We start from the raw sequence: 16,410 nt of genomic DNA on the forward strand, positions 1-16,410 counted from the left end.
AAAAATCTCCATGCCAAAAGGGGCTAAAGTGCGTAAGATGGCCAGGCCACCCACGTATGCACAGCCAATGCACAGTGTCTGCCAACATACACTGTTGATTCGTAAGACACTGCACATATAAATAGTACATAGGGCCCACAAATGTACATTTACATATTGTGGCTGCTGTACATTAATTGCACCATATGTAAGGTAAGCTGTGATGCTGGAAATGCATCAGACGGACAGGGCCTCTGAATCCTTGTCCTTTATTGCTTTATCATGTATGTTCTGTCTTGTTTTCCGCACAGGAGTTCATGTGGGACTACTGAAGCGAGCGTGCTCACATCCCGTTCGCCACCGCCAGATGGCGACGACCCAACGCCCTTGCTTGGCCAGATTTCTTCACTAACTCTTTGCAGCAACGAACCACCATTGTTGAGGTGCACTGCACGCCTCCTCTGTTGAAGGACATTTTCGATCACTCGTCTACGAGCACCACAAGGACCGGAAATACTGCCTCAATGACAACATTCACCCTTTCTTCATCTCGGAAGTTTGACAACCCGTGGCTCCCGCTTGAAAGGTGTTAAGATGGATTTCTAAACTCTGACCTGGTGGGCAGAAGTTCAGAAGGCCAAACAGGGTAACCTCTGGACAAGCCAGACCAATCAAGGTAGCCATGGCAGGCGGTCAAGACTAAGTCTCAGGAGGGGTGAGGATGACTGAAAGACCTCAATGAGTACACAGAGCAAGGACACTTACAAATTACTCCCAGACAGGTGTTATATCAAAAATATAGACACATTTATTACAAGGCCTTTGTAACTCAGACCATAGCAAAAGAATTGCGGCAATACTAAATAGATCAACACAACACTATCAATACAATGTACATACAAGACCATTGGGGTCTAAAGCGTTAAATGCACGAAATATGTTCACAACCTAGATGTGAAGGAAACAGGCAGTGCAGGGAGTCTTTAGGCCCCTTTGACTTCAGCAACACACCTAACTAAGAGGCAGTCCAAGCCCTAAGAAGGGTGATTGATTGATTGATATTTTATTTCTATCGCGCTCGTATACAAGTGTTTCAGGGTGGAGCCTTGTGCTCAATAGTACAATAGTACATGCAATGCAAGTGCACGTGGTTGTTCCAATGGGCAAAACGGGGTCTCTTTCAGGGGTCTCTAGCAGCTCAGAAAGTTGGATGAGGCGATGAAGAACAAGTTCCCACTATTCAGGGAGGACCTCCACTTGAAGGCAGAGGCAGTTCCAGAGTGTGGGATAGAGTCGCTAGTTCGCACTAGCAGTGGAAAGGAGGGAGACCCTCAGGGGCCACTTGTGTGTAAAAAGGGGCCCTGGTGCTTGGGGCCACCGGTTAGTGTTAGAAGTACTCACAGGTGCCAGGCGCTCTCGGACCCAAACTTTGCCAGTTCAGTCCACTTCGCTTGCAGGTTTGAATGCGACAAAAAGGACGTCTCTGCGGCTTTCAGTTCCTGAGAAACAGTGAGGATTCCGAAACGGGACAGTGGCGAGTTTTCCACCCCAGGTGGATGGATCGACCTGATTTCACGGCAGCAGGCTTCAGGGGCAAGAGGGTCACAAATGCAGCGCACTTGGAAAGGTTGTTGCCGCGGCAGGGCAACACAGTAACCACATATGCTCCGGTCCTGGCGCACTCATCTCACTTCAGACCTGGGAACGCCAAGTGTACGAAATTTGGCGTGAGGGTGCCGTGGACACAGAGCTAGCAGTATACCACGTTTTGAGGGCCTCCTCGAAACGGCAGCAGTGACAGAGCAAAGCAACTGGGTAAGCTGGTCAGTCCACTGGTTGGCCAAGGGACACATCAGAGAAAGCTTACTTGCAGGTTTTGATGAAGGTGCCGAGAATAGTTGGTCCCACTATTCCAATGGGTCGAAGCGTCATCGCAGACCTTCTAGGACGACCAGATGCAGAGGGGTCCCACGGGACGACAGCGGGCTCAGGGTGCCAAAAAGTCCAGCAGTTCCTCGACTCAGCTTCGTAGTTTCAGGATACTTGGATCCTATCCTTCGTTCAGTGAGCACTCCAGAGATCGACATGGTATGGATGTTTTCAGCCTCCTCTTTCCAAAGTTCCCTTCGTGCCAAAACGGCGAGGACCCAATGGGAGATCTGCTCACAAACACACACTCCATACGTGGATTAATCATGGACCACGGTGGTCCCAGTCATTTATGGCACTCCAGACTCTATGGCATCCAGGATGTGTATTGGGGACAGACAACCCAGCCCACATCCTGGAGGGGCACACACAAGGCATGCAGAAGCCTGCAAAAGCTTGGAGTTTTGTGGGAATCTGCATGTCCAAATAAGGACTGATCCGGGTCGGCTCGACCTGGGGAAGGCAAAGGGACAAGATGGCTAATGGACAGGACAAAGAACCTTGTGGCATGGCCATGTTGGAGCCAGGCCACCTATTTGTGCCAAATGCGGTTAACATGGCAGGAAAGGGTTAAAATGTTATGAAAAGATAAGCTGCCACCAGCCCTGTCCATGACACATCTCACAAACAGTCCATGAGAGTATCTCGGGTCATTGGAAATGACTAGAGACCAAAGTAGACTGTACTGGAAGGTACATTGTGTACTTGTTACATGTTGCAGAAAAGTTGCAATATGGGAAGAGGACTAAGGGAAACAAAGTCCCCCAGTACTGACTGTCTTAAGGACATGTCAGTTTCCCCATTAAAAGTGAGCGAAAGCCTAGAGGAGTGCAGCTGAAGGCTGTGCTTCTCTGGCAAAGTCAGTCTATGGTGTCTAAACAGCAGCAAAAAGTTTGGGGGTGTACACATGGAGGGAAAATTATACAATTATGAAATCTTTCCTAACAAAAGGGAGTGCACTCAAGAAGGGCCCGTTGATTCCCCGACGAAGAACTCTACAAGACAAGGTACATTGGATTGCAGAACTATAGAAGAAGATAAGACTCCAATAGACAATACCTGGACTGGGCTTGAAGTGCATCTTCATTTACAGGTTGCCCAGGTGGGGGATCCTCATACTGAACTGTGCCTGACGATAGGGGCTCAGTATTCTGCCAATTGTCTAACTAACTTATCTTCTTCCTAAACCTATGGTTGATATAGTTTTACTGTGTGATTCGTATGCTATTTGGGGCTGTCAGCCGTGGTCGCATTTTAATGGAATCAGAGTAAGAGTGGTACCACCGAGAACTGTATATATTTACCATTTTAGAATTGTCGGAGCACAAAGTCTGTGACAGTGTATATAACATTGAACCTTATTTATATAAAGACTGTTTTAACTAAACAGTGTGTGGGCATTCCTTTGTGGGTGCTTGGTGACTATACCGTACTTAAGAACCAGCCTGCATCACCTCCTGAGAAGCTAGGCCTTGATTGCTCAACCATAGCTACCCTATAGAGAATCTTGGCTGGGGTCCTCTGTGCCTCTCCTCTGCCGTATAGAGAGCAGGAGCACAGACACCCCCCACAGTGCGTTTCTTAACAGTAGCATGTCTCCATGTACGTAAAAGTACGTTCTATGTAACTGCAACGATATGTGGGTGACTGTACATTCTCCACATTTGAAATGTGTCATGCAGAGCAATTCCTTTTATGTCTCAATAGCTTACTGCACTTCTTAAACAAAGGGTGTCCTTAAGAGCTAACCATAGGAAACGCAAGTGGTGGCATTTCGTTCCCTAATGTGGAACAAGTGCTATAACCTACACCATATGGAAGTGTACTCATGACAGCTAACTTCTGGTGCTCTACCAAGTGTAAAATGTCCTTCACAACCATTCTGTAAAGGGGACCACCCTCAGAGAGATGCAGAGTTGTAACTGTGTACAATGCAGCAACGTATCCTTATAACAACTTACCCGAAGGAGAAAAAAATAAATGACTCTGTAAACATATTTGTGGCATCCATATACCAGTATCACAGTGTTGGCATGCATGGCTGCATTACGCTGCTGCGGGTGTGGCCAATGACCAGGCTCTTGGGGGCATGGCCTACGGCCTTCATCCATGCATCCAAGAGCCTTGGCCACACTCACCGCAGCGTAATGCAGCCATGCATGCGTGTGGCCAGGTACCACAACCCACAAACTTAACAGCCACCGGCAGTCCTACCCAATCCCCACAACATAATACAGCCATGCATGCAACCATGTAACCAGTTAGCAGAATCCACAAACATAAAACGGCCTACGGCACCCCTACCCACTACCATTCACATAGCATTTTACTTCTTCCAACCAAACCACAAAATCTTCACAACATTGCCCCTGCTCCCAACACTATTAAATACAAAGAATCACTACATCATAATACAGTTCAGTACTCCGTAATCTGCGCAATAGCCACAACCCAACCACATAAACCATACACTGCAAGCCTATGCACTTGATACTATACACACAGCAGACACTGCAGGACGGTTGAATCCACCATCTGCAGCCGTGCACCCAAAACTGGAGGACGTGCTAACAATCACCCCACCCATGTAACCAACAATGTGTACAATGCTGACAAACCATACACACAAGGCAACAATGTGAAACCTACTTGCAACCAGTGGACCAGTGGACATATTTTCGGTGCAAGGCCTTCAGCCATGCCTCCAAGGCACTAGGAGCTTACTGCACACAACATTATGTGACCAAAAATCTGTAGGAATCTTAACGTTTCAAAAAAACAAGTCACTTACCAACTGTAACATTCTTTTGACTGGATGTTCCTCCCACATATTCCTCATCTTTGATATCTCCATATCCAGCTTGCTGGCTTCGGAAAAATGTTTTTACTAGAGGGTGCTGCGGGTTGATGCCTGTCGAGTCGATGTCCCTCTGAGGCCTCCGTCTCAACGTCATCATGGCTATAAGTAGTCGCGCGCATCGTCTGTTGCTCAATTCCGTTTTGAAGTGTTAGACTTTTCCAGGATGAGAGGTTTACTACCCTTGAGGGAGCGCAGACTGCGACTAGAAGGGAAGTTTTAATGCATGGGAGGGGCGATGAGGAATACGTGGGAGGAACATCCAGTCGAAAGAACGTTACAGTTGGCAAGTTACTTGTTCTTTGAATGGATTGTGTCCTCCCACGTATTCCTCATCTTTGATAGACTCCAAAAGCAGTAATGTGTACAGGAGGAGGGAGTCAAATTTATATTTTTAAGTGTGCACAGAGTGTAATGGTGCTTTCCCGAATTCGGTTTCTTGGCTAGTGGAGGAATCCAAGCTGTAGAATCTTGTAAAGGTGTGTGCAGACGACCATGTGGCAGCTGCACAAATGTCTTTTACTGGTACTCCCCTCTGGTGAGCTGACAAAGCTGTGATACCCCTGGTTGAATGAGCCCTCAGGTGTTGTGGAGGGTCTTTACCCACCAATTTAAAGCATTCTAGAATTGTCAGGATAATCCATCGTGAAATTGTTTGCTTGGTGATGGCTAGGCCCAGTTTATGACCTGTGTATCCTACAAACAATTGGTCTGTTTGTCTAAGTTTTGCAAGTCTGCTAATAGAGAAACTCAAAGCAGGCTTTGGGTCAAGTCTGTGCAGCCTTTCTTCCTCTTTTCCCGGATGTGGAGGTGGGTAAAAGGAAGGCAGAGTTATTTTCTGGGTGTTATGAAAATCTGAAACAACCCTTGGGAGGAAATTAGGCTTCACTTGCAGAACAACTTTATCTTTGCGAAAGAAAGTGTGTGGGGGTTTGCAAGATAAAGCTTGAAGCTCGCTCACTCACTCACTCTTCTGGCCGAAGTTATTGCCACCAAAAAGACAGTTTGGAGGGTAAGAAATCTCAATGGGCACGAATGGAGGGGTTCGAAGGGAGTACCCATTAGAAATGTTAGGACTAGATTTAGATCCCACAAGGGAACTTGAAACAGAGTTGGAGGGTAAACATTGATCAATCCTTTCAAGAATTTAATTATTAAAGGCATTTTAAAGTATGAGGGTTCCTCAGCCGAGAGCTTGAAGATGGATAGCGCTGCTAGGTAACCCTTAATTGTGCCGACTTGTAGCCCTAGATTTGTTAGGTGTAAGAGGAAAGACAACACCATTGGTGTATTGCATTAAAAAGGGTCAACATTCTTATCTCTACACCAGCTGCAGAACTTGTTCCAATGGCAGCGGTATAGTGATTTGGCCGTTGGCCTTCTGGCCGACAGCAACACCTCCATTACGTTGTCCGGGAGGTACCAGTCTTTGTACCTCAGCCTTTCAGAAACCATGCGTGAAGTCTGATATCCGGATGGAGAACCTGACCGTCCTCTCGCGAGAGAAGATCCTCTCTTTGTGGACGACTAATCGGAGGACAGATGGACATGTCTAGAAGGTCCGGGTACCACATTCTCCTGGCCCAATCCGGGGCAATTAGGATCATGGTTTTTCTGAACCTCATGATCACATGGGGAATGACGGGGACTGGAGGAAATGCGTATAGGAGCAGAAACTCCCAGTCCACCACAAACGCATCTCCTAGAGCTCCTCTCGGGGGAAATTCCCTTGAGCAGAATAGTTCACACTTCCTGTTGAGACTGGTTGCAAACAGATCTACTTGATCTTGATCACCCAAAGGGTGAAGATCTCTTGGACTTCCTGAGCTAGTTCCCACTCGTGGGAGCCTGTGCTCTGCCTGCCCAGATCGTCCGCTGCCGTGTTCTTCTCTCCAGCTAGGTGAACTTCCGACAGATTCCTTCTTGTATTGCCCAGAACCAGAGCTGCCTTGCCTCTCTGCAGAGTGGTAGTGACCCTACACCACCTCTTTTGTTGAGGTAGTACATGGCCACTGTGTTGTCCGTCATTATCAGAACATTCTTTCCCCGTATTGATGGCAGAAAAGCCTTCAGTGCTAGCCCGAATGCTCTCAGATCCAATGGGTTGATGTGTAGTTTGGACTCAGAAGGAGACCAACGACCGCTGATGGTCAAATCGTTGGTATGGGCTCCCCACCCCGTGAGGCGTCCGTCACTATGGTTATCTCTGGCCATGGTTGCCAAAAAGGTTCTCCTTTGAAGAGGTTTTCCCGACAGGCCCACTACTGAAGGTCCAGTGAGACCCTGTTTGGGAATTGTAGGAGATCTGATATGTTTCCTGAGGATTTTGACTACTGGGTCCTGAGAGCCGACTGGAGAGATCTCATTCTCAATCGAGCCTCTGGCACTAGAAAAATGCAGGATGCCATGAGGCCGAGCAACCTTAGAAAATCGAAGGTCGTAAGATGTTGGGCATTCTGAAATTTCGTCACTGTTAGGGAGAATTCTCATTTCATAGCTAATTTCCCTTACCTAGTGAGCCCCTCGGCAGCTTTGCTGGATCTCTGGAGTTATTTCTTTCCACTTGGTAAGAGTGTGAGCTTTTCCCCCACTCTTACCCAGGTTTGCTATGTGTCTTTTATCTGTTTTTATGATTGTGGGCTCTGGAGTACACCACTTCAGTGCCCCCCCTTCTTTTGTGCGTTACACAGCACTGTCAGTGTAGTGACACAGGGATGTCGTTCAGACTTCCCACGGACTCCATTTCTGAGGATGACTACTGTCCCCCAGAAGAGAGTTAAGTTGCCATCAACTTTACTTAGTCAAAGGGAGGGGGGGCGTGGCTAACTAGCCATGAGATAGGACGTGCTTTGTTGCGGGAGCTCCTGCTGTTCCGTTGTTGATCCTGGACAACATGCTTGAAACTACTTAAAAGTACTTGGGAACATAGACAAAGGCGTCGGAAGGTGCGTCCTACGACACCAGCAAACATCAAGCTTCTGGATGCAAACAAGCCGGAGTTGTTGCCTTTTGTGTGTGGGACTCGGAGGGCTTGTGTCCCTGCAAGATGGCGGACAACAAAGGCACCGCGACCCCGACTGGCGAAACTATGGAGCTGGACTGGGAGCAGTGGTCTGACTCCTGACGAGGTGCCCAGCGGAGTGTGCATTTGATTTCACAGCAGCAGCAAGGCGCGGTGAGCCGGAGTGTGGAGGAGCGGATCGAGAGGAAAGTGTAACTGAAATCGTACCAATTGAATGGAGCTGGCTGCGTGCAGCCGGGCGCCGCAGAGCTGATAGAACGAGGAGCGGCTACCGCGAGCGAGCATATGCGCAACTGATGGAAGCGCTGAGATACATTGTGGCGGAGACAGCGGGCGCACCGCAAGCTAGGAAGTCTACATGAGTAGCAGATGCTTGTATTGTGATAAAAGAGCTCGGGTGGCAAACTGAGAAGACATACGAAGGTGCGAACATTGTGCTGAGAGCGGAGCCATTGGGATTCCAGCAGAAAGGCAGCTGGAGCCCAATGGAGGCTGCACACTATTGATGCCAGCAGCTGCACACGGCGGAAAAGATACCGTTTAGCAATGCCCGCGAGAGGTCAAATATTAAACCACCGAGCTGGCATTGACAGAGGAGGTTTGTCTCTACCAGAGATAAAGGGGAGAGCAGCATTGAGAAGTGTGAGGCCTCTGTGGCACTGAAGCCTAGTGGAGGACCCTGAGGAGTGCATGATCCAGAAAGTAAGAGCCATTACAGAGGGGCACGGCGCACAAGGAGGAATCAAGCTAATGAGGACATAGGAGAGACTGCTGCAGATATGAGAAATGGTGTGAATAGCGCAAGGAGCCAATGGGATGGGTGCTCATGTGGTGAGAAAGAATAGTCCCTAAGGCACAGCAAAGCAACTCGATACGTGGGAGGACGCAACCCACTCAGTGAAATAGCCCATTGTGCATAACTTACACAGGGCTCCTCGAGGACAATTGCCCCATGCTTGGAGGGATACACTGGTGTTGCATCAAGATTATGAAGCAGGATTGATACACCATAGTCTAAGCAACTACAGATACATAACTAAGGCGGCAAGATGACAGGGCGAGGGGCTGTAAGAACAAAAACAAAATCCACAATGGAGGCATTCGCCAAAACGCAGCAATCTCCTGCGACGACAACGCCCAAAGGCGCAACAGCACCTGTGTAGAGCACCTTGGCGACTGAAAATCACCAGATATTAGCGGCAGTTACGGAGCTGAGGGACTCATGGGGGACAGCGTTGACCGATCTGCGCACTTCCCTGGGGGCTAAAATAGACGCAGTGGGCATAGAAGTCACCCTGCTGCGACAAGATGTTAGGACATTGGCGGAGAGAAGGAGCAGCCTGGAGAGTGCAGTGAAAACCAACACGGACACTAGCACCAACAATGCAAAGGAGGTTCACGTACTGAAGCAACAGGTAGCTAACCTGGAGAATCGTGCGGAGGAAGCGGAAGGGAGGGCGAGAAGGAACAATATCCGCATGGTCGGACTGCCGGAGGGGGAAGAAGGCCAAGACCCTACAGACTATGTTGAGAACTTGATCCTGCAAGAAAAAGGGGCCGACAAACTCTCGCAGGGATTCGCAGTGGAACGCGCACACAGAGCCCTTATGAGGAGGCCGAAGCCTGGAGCCCCTCCTTGTGCAGTCATTGCAAAGATACTGAACTATAAAGATCGCAAGAAGATTTTAGAGTACTTTCGTAAAGGGGGAACGATTGAAAGAGCTTCAAGCACCATCACAGCGTATCCTGATTATACAATGTTGGTCCAGAGGCAACGGTACAGCTATGTGGCAATCAAGAGGAGGTTACGCATGGCTGGAATCAAATATATGCTTTTGTACCCCGTGGAACTGAAACTGTTGCACAAAGGCAGGATGTTCTTTTTTGACACTCCGGAAGAAGCAGCGACATGGCTGGACCTGCAGGGTTGCCCGGAACGAGAAGTGGAGCAAGCTCAAGAGGAACACGATAAGTGACTGGGATGATGCATGTAAATTGATATGACGCAGTGCGGGTATCCCAGCAATGACCATGAGAGAGATTAAGATAAAGGGGTGTGACTGTGTAAGGCGGGTGTATGGCCATGATACCTTGGACTGTGTTGAAGTTAATGAACTGGAATATAGCAGTTTGTATTAACTTAGGTAGTAAAGTGTGGTTGGACTGAAGCAAATAGGAGCTGCAGGATGAAAGCACACTCTCCCCCCCCCCCCCCCGGTACAATAGTAGTAGTAGCAGCAGTAGGATAGCCATTAGGGCGTCCTCACCCTGCGGAGCTTCGAGTATAGGCGATAGCCATAAAGAGCTAGATGTGGGGGTGCCTGAGATCCAGGGATGGAGCTGGGCAACAGTTGAGGGGTGTGTTGTTGGGGATGGGAAGGGAGGGGGGAGGATTGGGGAGTTTGGTGTGTGTTTCGTTAAACTGGGGGACGAGCCTATACAGAATGGAACGGAACTCAGATTAGGACTGCACCTGTGGAAGGTGGAATGGAACTCTGACAAGCCATGGGGGACCTTAAAATAGTTACATGGAATGTAAGGGGGCTCAATAGCTATCTAAAGAGAAACAAGGTCATGTTGTACTTGCGTAGGCAAAAAATAAATGTTGCACTGCTACAAGAGACCCACTTGACAAGGGATAAAATGGATATGATCGCTGGGAAGTGGAAGGGAGTGATGGTGGGCTCATCATATTCAGCCTATGCCAGGGGAGTGCTGATTTGGGTTGTACCACATGTCCCAGTCCACTGGTTGCATGAGGGAGCTGAGTCAGATGGGAGGATGGTTATATTGAGGGGATTGGTGGAAAATAGGGATACAAGCATAGTAAATACGTACGCCCCGAACCAGAACACAGCGGGATACATTAGAACATTGTGTACTAATTTGAGCATGTGTGTGGGGAGTGCGGTGATTTTGGGGGGGGGGCTTTAAATGTGTACTTAAACCAAGGGTGGATAGATCGTATGGGAAGATGGACAGACCCGACCCTGCTGCTAAAGCGCTGCAAGCATTGCTAGGTGACTTTGGTCTAGAAGATGCATGGAGAATGAGACACCCCCGGGAGAGACAATATTCGCATTATTCTGCCCCGCAGCAGTTGCACACAAGGTTGGACTATATCTCTACCACACCTGAAGTAACGACACAGATTATACAAATAGAGTATAAAGCAAGGGTCCTTTCAGACCACTCGCCCCTGATCCTCGGATGGCAATACTGCCCCCCGAGAGCAAGGATTCAGACATGGCGCCTACGAGCGGAAGCACAGAGAGATCCCTTTTTTAGAGAGGATATGAGGGAGGAGATTGTAAACTATTTCGAGACGAATACTGGTAGTGTGGACTCAGCAGGAACACTGTGGGAAGCCTTTAAAGTTGTGATGAGAGGGGTAGCCATAGCAAAATCTAAAGGTCTGCAGGGCGGGATCCTAGCTGACCTACGAGAAACAGAAGAGAGATTGGAAGAGGCTTTAAGGGGCGAAGAGGGCGCGAAGGGGGAATTGGACTTGATAATCAAGCTACAGCAAAAATGCACGTAGTATTGGGATAGATTGTGTAACCTCAATTATAAAAAATATGTAGAGAGACAGCATGCGGGAGGGGATAAACCAGGAAGACACTTGGCATGGCTATATAAGAGCGAAACCCCCAGAGTTACTATCATAACTATAAGAAGGGAAGACGGTAGTGTAGCGGACACCCAAGAGGGAGTAAACCAAGAGTTTGCAGACTATTATAAGGTATTATATGGTGATGACAGCATGAGCAGCCGCGCCACGATAGCAGAAACATTGGAGGATATAGGTCTGCCTCAGATAAGTGCGGAAGAGAAGGAGGAACTGAATGCACCAATTACCCTAGAAGAACTGGGGGAGGTGGCGAGACAGTTGCCTACTAGTAAGACCCCGGGGACGGATGGACTCCGAAGTGAATTTTATAGAGTATACATGGGCTAGGTTCTCCACCCACTGTTAGAAATGTTAAATGAAGCGTTTGAGACGGGAAGTTTGCCAGAGTCACAGAGAAGCTGTTATTATACCGCTTCCCAAACCTAAGAAGCCTGGGCATAGTTGCAGCTCCTATAGACCTCTGTCGATGCTGAATCAAGACAGCAAAATATTGACGGCTTTCTTGGCAAATAGGTTGAAGAGGGTTATCTGTAGACTAATACATCCTGATCAGACGGGTTATGTCCCGAATAGGAATATCTCTAATAATCATAGACGACTCCATCAAATTATAGAGTGTGACAGTGAAAAAAAGGTGAAAGGGCAATTGTGTCCTTGGACGCAATAAAGGCCTTTGATTCGGTCAAGTGGAAATGGCTGCTGGCGGCCCAGGAGGGCTATGGGCTGGGGCCTGGATATGTGCGGTGGGCAAAATACTGTATAATGAACCGCTGGCTAGAGTCAAGACAGGATCAGTGATATCAGAAAGATGGCAACTTCGCAGGGGAACCAGACAGGGATGTCCGTGGTCTCCAATGCTTTACATATTGGCCCTGGAACCTCTAGCAATATACCGGAGACAACAATATGATACCATAGGCATTGAGGTGAAAGGGGAACGACATCTGATCTCCCTATACGCAGATGATATGCTGCTGAACTTGCGGCACCCGGAAGAAAATCTCCAATATATTCTAGAAGTAATGGAGAGATATGCAGAGATGTCTGGCATAGCGGTGAACCCCCAGAAGTCCAGCATGTTCCCACTAGGTGGCTATAAAGGGATTCCATTGGAGCAGTTGCCCGTGTTGCAGGTACCATGGCCGGTCAGTACATTTCGTTACTTAGGAATAGACATATACCACACAGTGGAAGAGGAGCATAAGCGCAACACGGAGGTGGCCATTAAAAAAATTGAAAATTGCATGCGATTTTGGGTGAAGTTGCCCTTAGCAATGATGGGGCGTGGAGCCATGCTCAAGATGGTGGTCCTGCCTAGGCTCCTGCACTAGCTTGTGAACATACCATATCTGATACCTAAGAAGTTCTCTAACAAACTGAACAGTATGTGCAGGGGGTTCCTGTGGCATGGCACGCGGAACAGGGTGACGCTATGGAAGCTACAGAATTTCTATGAAAAAGGGGGGATAAAATTGCCTAACTATGAGGTTTATTATGTAGCAAGCCAGCTACAGTATGTTGCCAAATAGCTCTCTGATGAGGAGACCTCTGAATCCAGGCTGTTTGGACGAGATAGTGCTCCATTTTACTTGGGATGATGTGGGTACCCAAGGCAGAAATGGTGGGGCACCCCAAGATGATGGTATTGGGGTGGAAGATGTGGCATAGGGCATGCCAGATGATGGAGAATCCGTCCCCATGCTCTCCGCAGGTACCACTGGTTGCATTAACAGGTGTAGATGAGCAGCTAAGGATAACAATCAGAAACCACTGGGAACCGGTTGGGTTGGCAACGATGAGAGATATCTGGCGGGAGGGATCTATTACATTCGAGGGGCTGCGGGAAGAAACTGGGTTGAATGTGGGCCAGTAAATCACACATCATAGAATGGTGCAGAAAATTAAGAGAATTTGGCCCGAAACTGTGCTAGAAGATGAACCAGAAGCCACCACAGATATGATATACGACATAGCGGAAGGGGGCCATGAGATATCTAGAATATATGAGATGTTGAAAGTGGGGAAGGAGGTCACACAGCTGAGACTGGATTGGGAAACGGAGGTGGGTGCTCCGATGGAAGACGGGATGTGGGAACGCGAGATTGAAACAGATACAACCGTATATCACGCACAGGGTATATATGACAACCCAGAGGATATAGAAATTTGAGAATGCGGGGCAGCAAGCATGCCCCAAGTGCAATGAGTAGAACGCGGGTATGGTGCATATGTTCTGGTCATGCCCGGTAATAGAACGCTCTTGGAGCGAAGTGGAGCGAAAACTAGCGGAGAAGGGGGTCAAGATTGTAGTGGACACAGTGTGGGCCTGTCTGTTGGGTGGGCTCCCAAGATCACAGAAGCTCAAGCATGTGAGTAAACTGAGGGATCTTGCATACATGCTGGCAAAGAAGAGAATCGCGATGGGGTGGAAGACACGCCATAGACCGCTAGTGGAGGTGTGGTGGAAAGATTTGCAGAAATGGGCAGAGGCAGAAACCATGTTATGGCAAGAAACGAGTAACGCTGGGGGGGGAGGAGGAAACAGAGTCCCTAATGGCCTGGAAATTACTAATAGCAGAACTGTTTGGGTGAATACGAGACACAGCAGAATCTATAGAAGGAGAGACCCTACCACAGGATGCAGAAATTAAATGTGTAAAGTAAAAGGCTCGGAATGGGGGGCGGGATAAGGGAAGCAGTGGCTTGTAAGCAATGTATAATAGAATTGTTGATATATGCACTGCCTGTTTGGTTTGTATTGTTTGTTTGAAATTAATAAAATGTGTTTAAAAAAAAAAAACTTTAGTCAAATTAACCACAGATCCAGTACACCCCATTTTACATGGAGTACTGGAAGGGTTAACTCTTAGCCCTTTGTATCTGTACCTCCTAGAGCATTGTTTCGCTCTTAACATTTAGAATTGGCTGGTGACAGTGGTATCTTCCCTAAACATTTCTACCGCGGTTATCTTATATAAACGTAGTAGTATTGTAGGCTATTGTATTAGCCTCGAACTTAAACCCGCTTGACCAAATACTTTTTCTTTTGGCTCCGGTGCAGTTTATTCACCATTTCTTTTTGTTAAACTCCTTCTTGTGTTTTACTTTGCGCGGCAAACCAGGTTTGCCTTCTTCGTTCACTGTCTTTTGGCGGGCTTCTGCCAAGAAGCCCTCTAGGCGCCTGGGTGTCTAGGTGAGCTGAATGTGAGGGAGGGGTGTAGTCACCCCCTGCATAGGGTATCCTAGGAAACCCAAGTCGCACTTTTTCATGATTGGCCGAGGTGGTTGTCTGCTGGGGGATTGACAGCCAGGCTGTGTGAATGGGGGATTTTCACATAAAAGGCAGGTCTCTTGGGCTGGAAGTCAGAAAGTCGCCACTGGAACTACAAGGAACCAAAGAGAAGCGGAGGAGAGGTTGACTGCTGCAACTATCCTGTACCGGTGAAGCCCTGCTGCAGTCCTGAGCTATCTACCCTTGAACGACTAAGAGAAGATCTAGTCTTGAGTCTTCTTCCCTTGAGCCTGGTGGGGATAACCAGCTCGTCTTCTTCAGTCAGAGGAATCCCTTCGTGGTCTAAATCGCTGCACACTGCTGTAGTGGTCCGGATAGCCACCTGAAGAGCCTCTCCTGTTTTTAAGGAGCGCAACTTTTATTCATTGTCGCTGCTGCCGGCCTCATCCCTGTGTGGTGCAGACCCCCCTCATCGTCCTTCGTGCCCAGGAATCGTGGGTCTGCAGGAAACTACCAGGAACAACTGCCGTAACACCAGCTTCATTCTTTGAGAAAGGTACTGAGTCCTGCTTGAAGAATTTGGGTGAATCCCTATTTCTCTTCTTTAAGGCTTGTCCTTACTTTTCCCTCCTTATAACTTTTGCTTCTGAAAATTGACAATGTCAAAGTACTCTTGGCTACGTTGAATCGTGAACTGTCCGACTGTTTGATCCTCCACAACAGACACCTGGTGTCACTTGACTTCAGCGCCGGCCCTTAGACTCTTGAATTCCTGTCTATGAGTGTTCTTCGATTCTGTCTGCCTAACTAATATATTGCCTATGATTTTTGCCCCCAACTCCCTGAGGGTATCTCAGGTGCTAAATGTGTTTTTACCCCAGTAACATTTCTTGCCACGGATACGCGTTTATTTAGTAGACCGAACTGTCAAAAAGTGATCGCAAACGTATTCACGGTAACGTGTCTTGTTTCATAACACCGGGTACTTACCTTGATTTATACCGTACAAAGTGAATTGGTTAGTTGTAGTGTATTTTACGTGTGGTTTTTGAATTTAATAGAAGTGTTGTGTTGATAACAAATGGTTTAAAAATAAATGTACTTATATGTTTTACCTGAAACCTTGAGTCAGTGTTTGCTTGAGTCACAGTAATTGTGGTCCCTTTGTGTAATCTCGGCTACTGCTCATATACTCTTGAGATAAGCCTGGCTGCTCCGCTACTGCTACCACTTTAACATAGTAGTACAGGCTTGTACCAAAGGTAAAACTTGTATTGCCACCTGTGGTCTTAATTGTGTGTAGTGGTCCCTAAGGGCACTGCCCAGGATTCTGCCTTACAGTCACCATCTGTAGAATGTCTTGAGCCCTCACCTGTGGTGGCAAGGCTTTTCCCAGGGCTGTGTCCAGGACTGCTCCAATAAACTGGAGTTTTTGTGATGGTATCTTATGGGACTTCTTGAAGTTGAGGGAGAAGCGCAGCTTGTGGAGGGAGTGGCAAACAGTCTAGATGATATAGAACTTGTTCTGGAGAACTTGCTCTGATCAACCAATCGTCCAGATAGGGGTAGACGTGAATCCCCCCCCCCCCCTCTCCTGAGACTCGCTGCCACAACCGCCGTTAGCTTGGTGAAGACCCTCGGGGCGGAAATTAGCCCAAATGACAGAACACGAAACTGATAGTGTGAGTTGCCAATGGCGAACCTCGGGTACTTTCTGTGCTTGGGATGTATTGGCACATGAAAGTAAGCATCCTGAAGGT

General features: G+C 48.0%; 1 protein-coding gene across 9 annotated transcripts in view; it reads right to left on the reverse strand.

The window, feature by feature from the left end:
• Window positions 1-16,410, reverse strand: part of KIAA0753 (KIAA0753 ortholog) — a 1,822,630-nt gene that overhangs the window by 445,289 nt on the left and 1,360,931 nt on the right. The gene's annotated exons all lie outside the window — the stretch shown is intronic.

This window comes from Ambystoma mexicanum, chromosome 9 (genome assembly GCF_040938575.1).
Source record: "Ambystoma mexicanum isolate Mex_15411 chromosome 9, UKY_AmexF1_1, whole genome shotgun sequence".
Classification (NCBI taxonomy): domain Eukaryota; kingdom Metazoa; phylum Chordata; class Amphibia; order Caudata; family Ambystomatidae; genus Ambystoma; species Ambystoma mexicanum.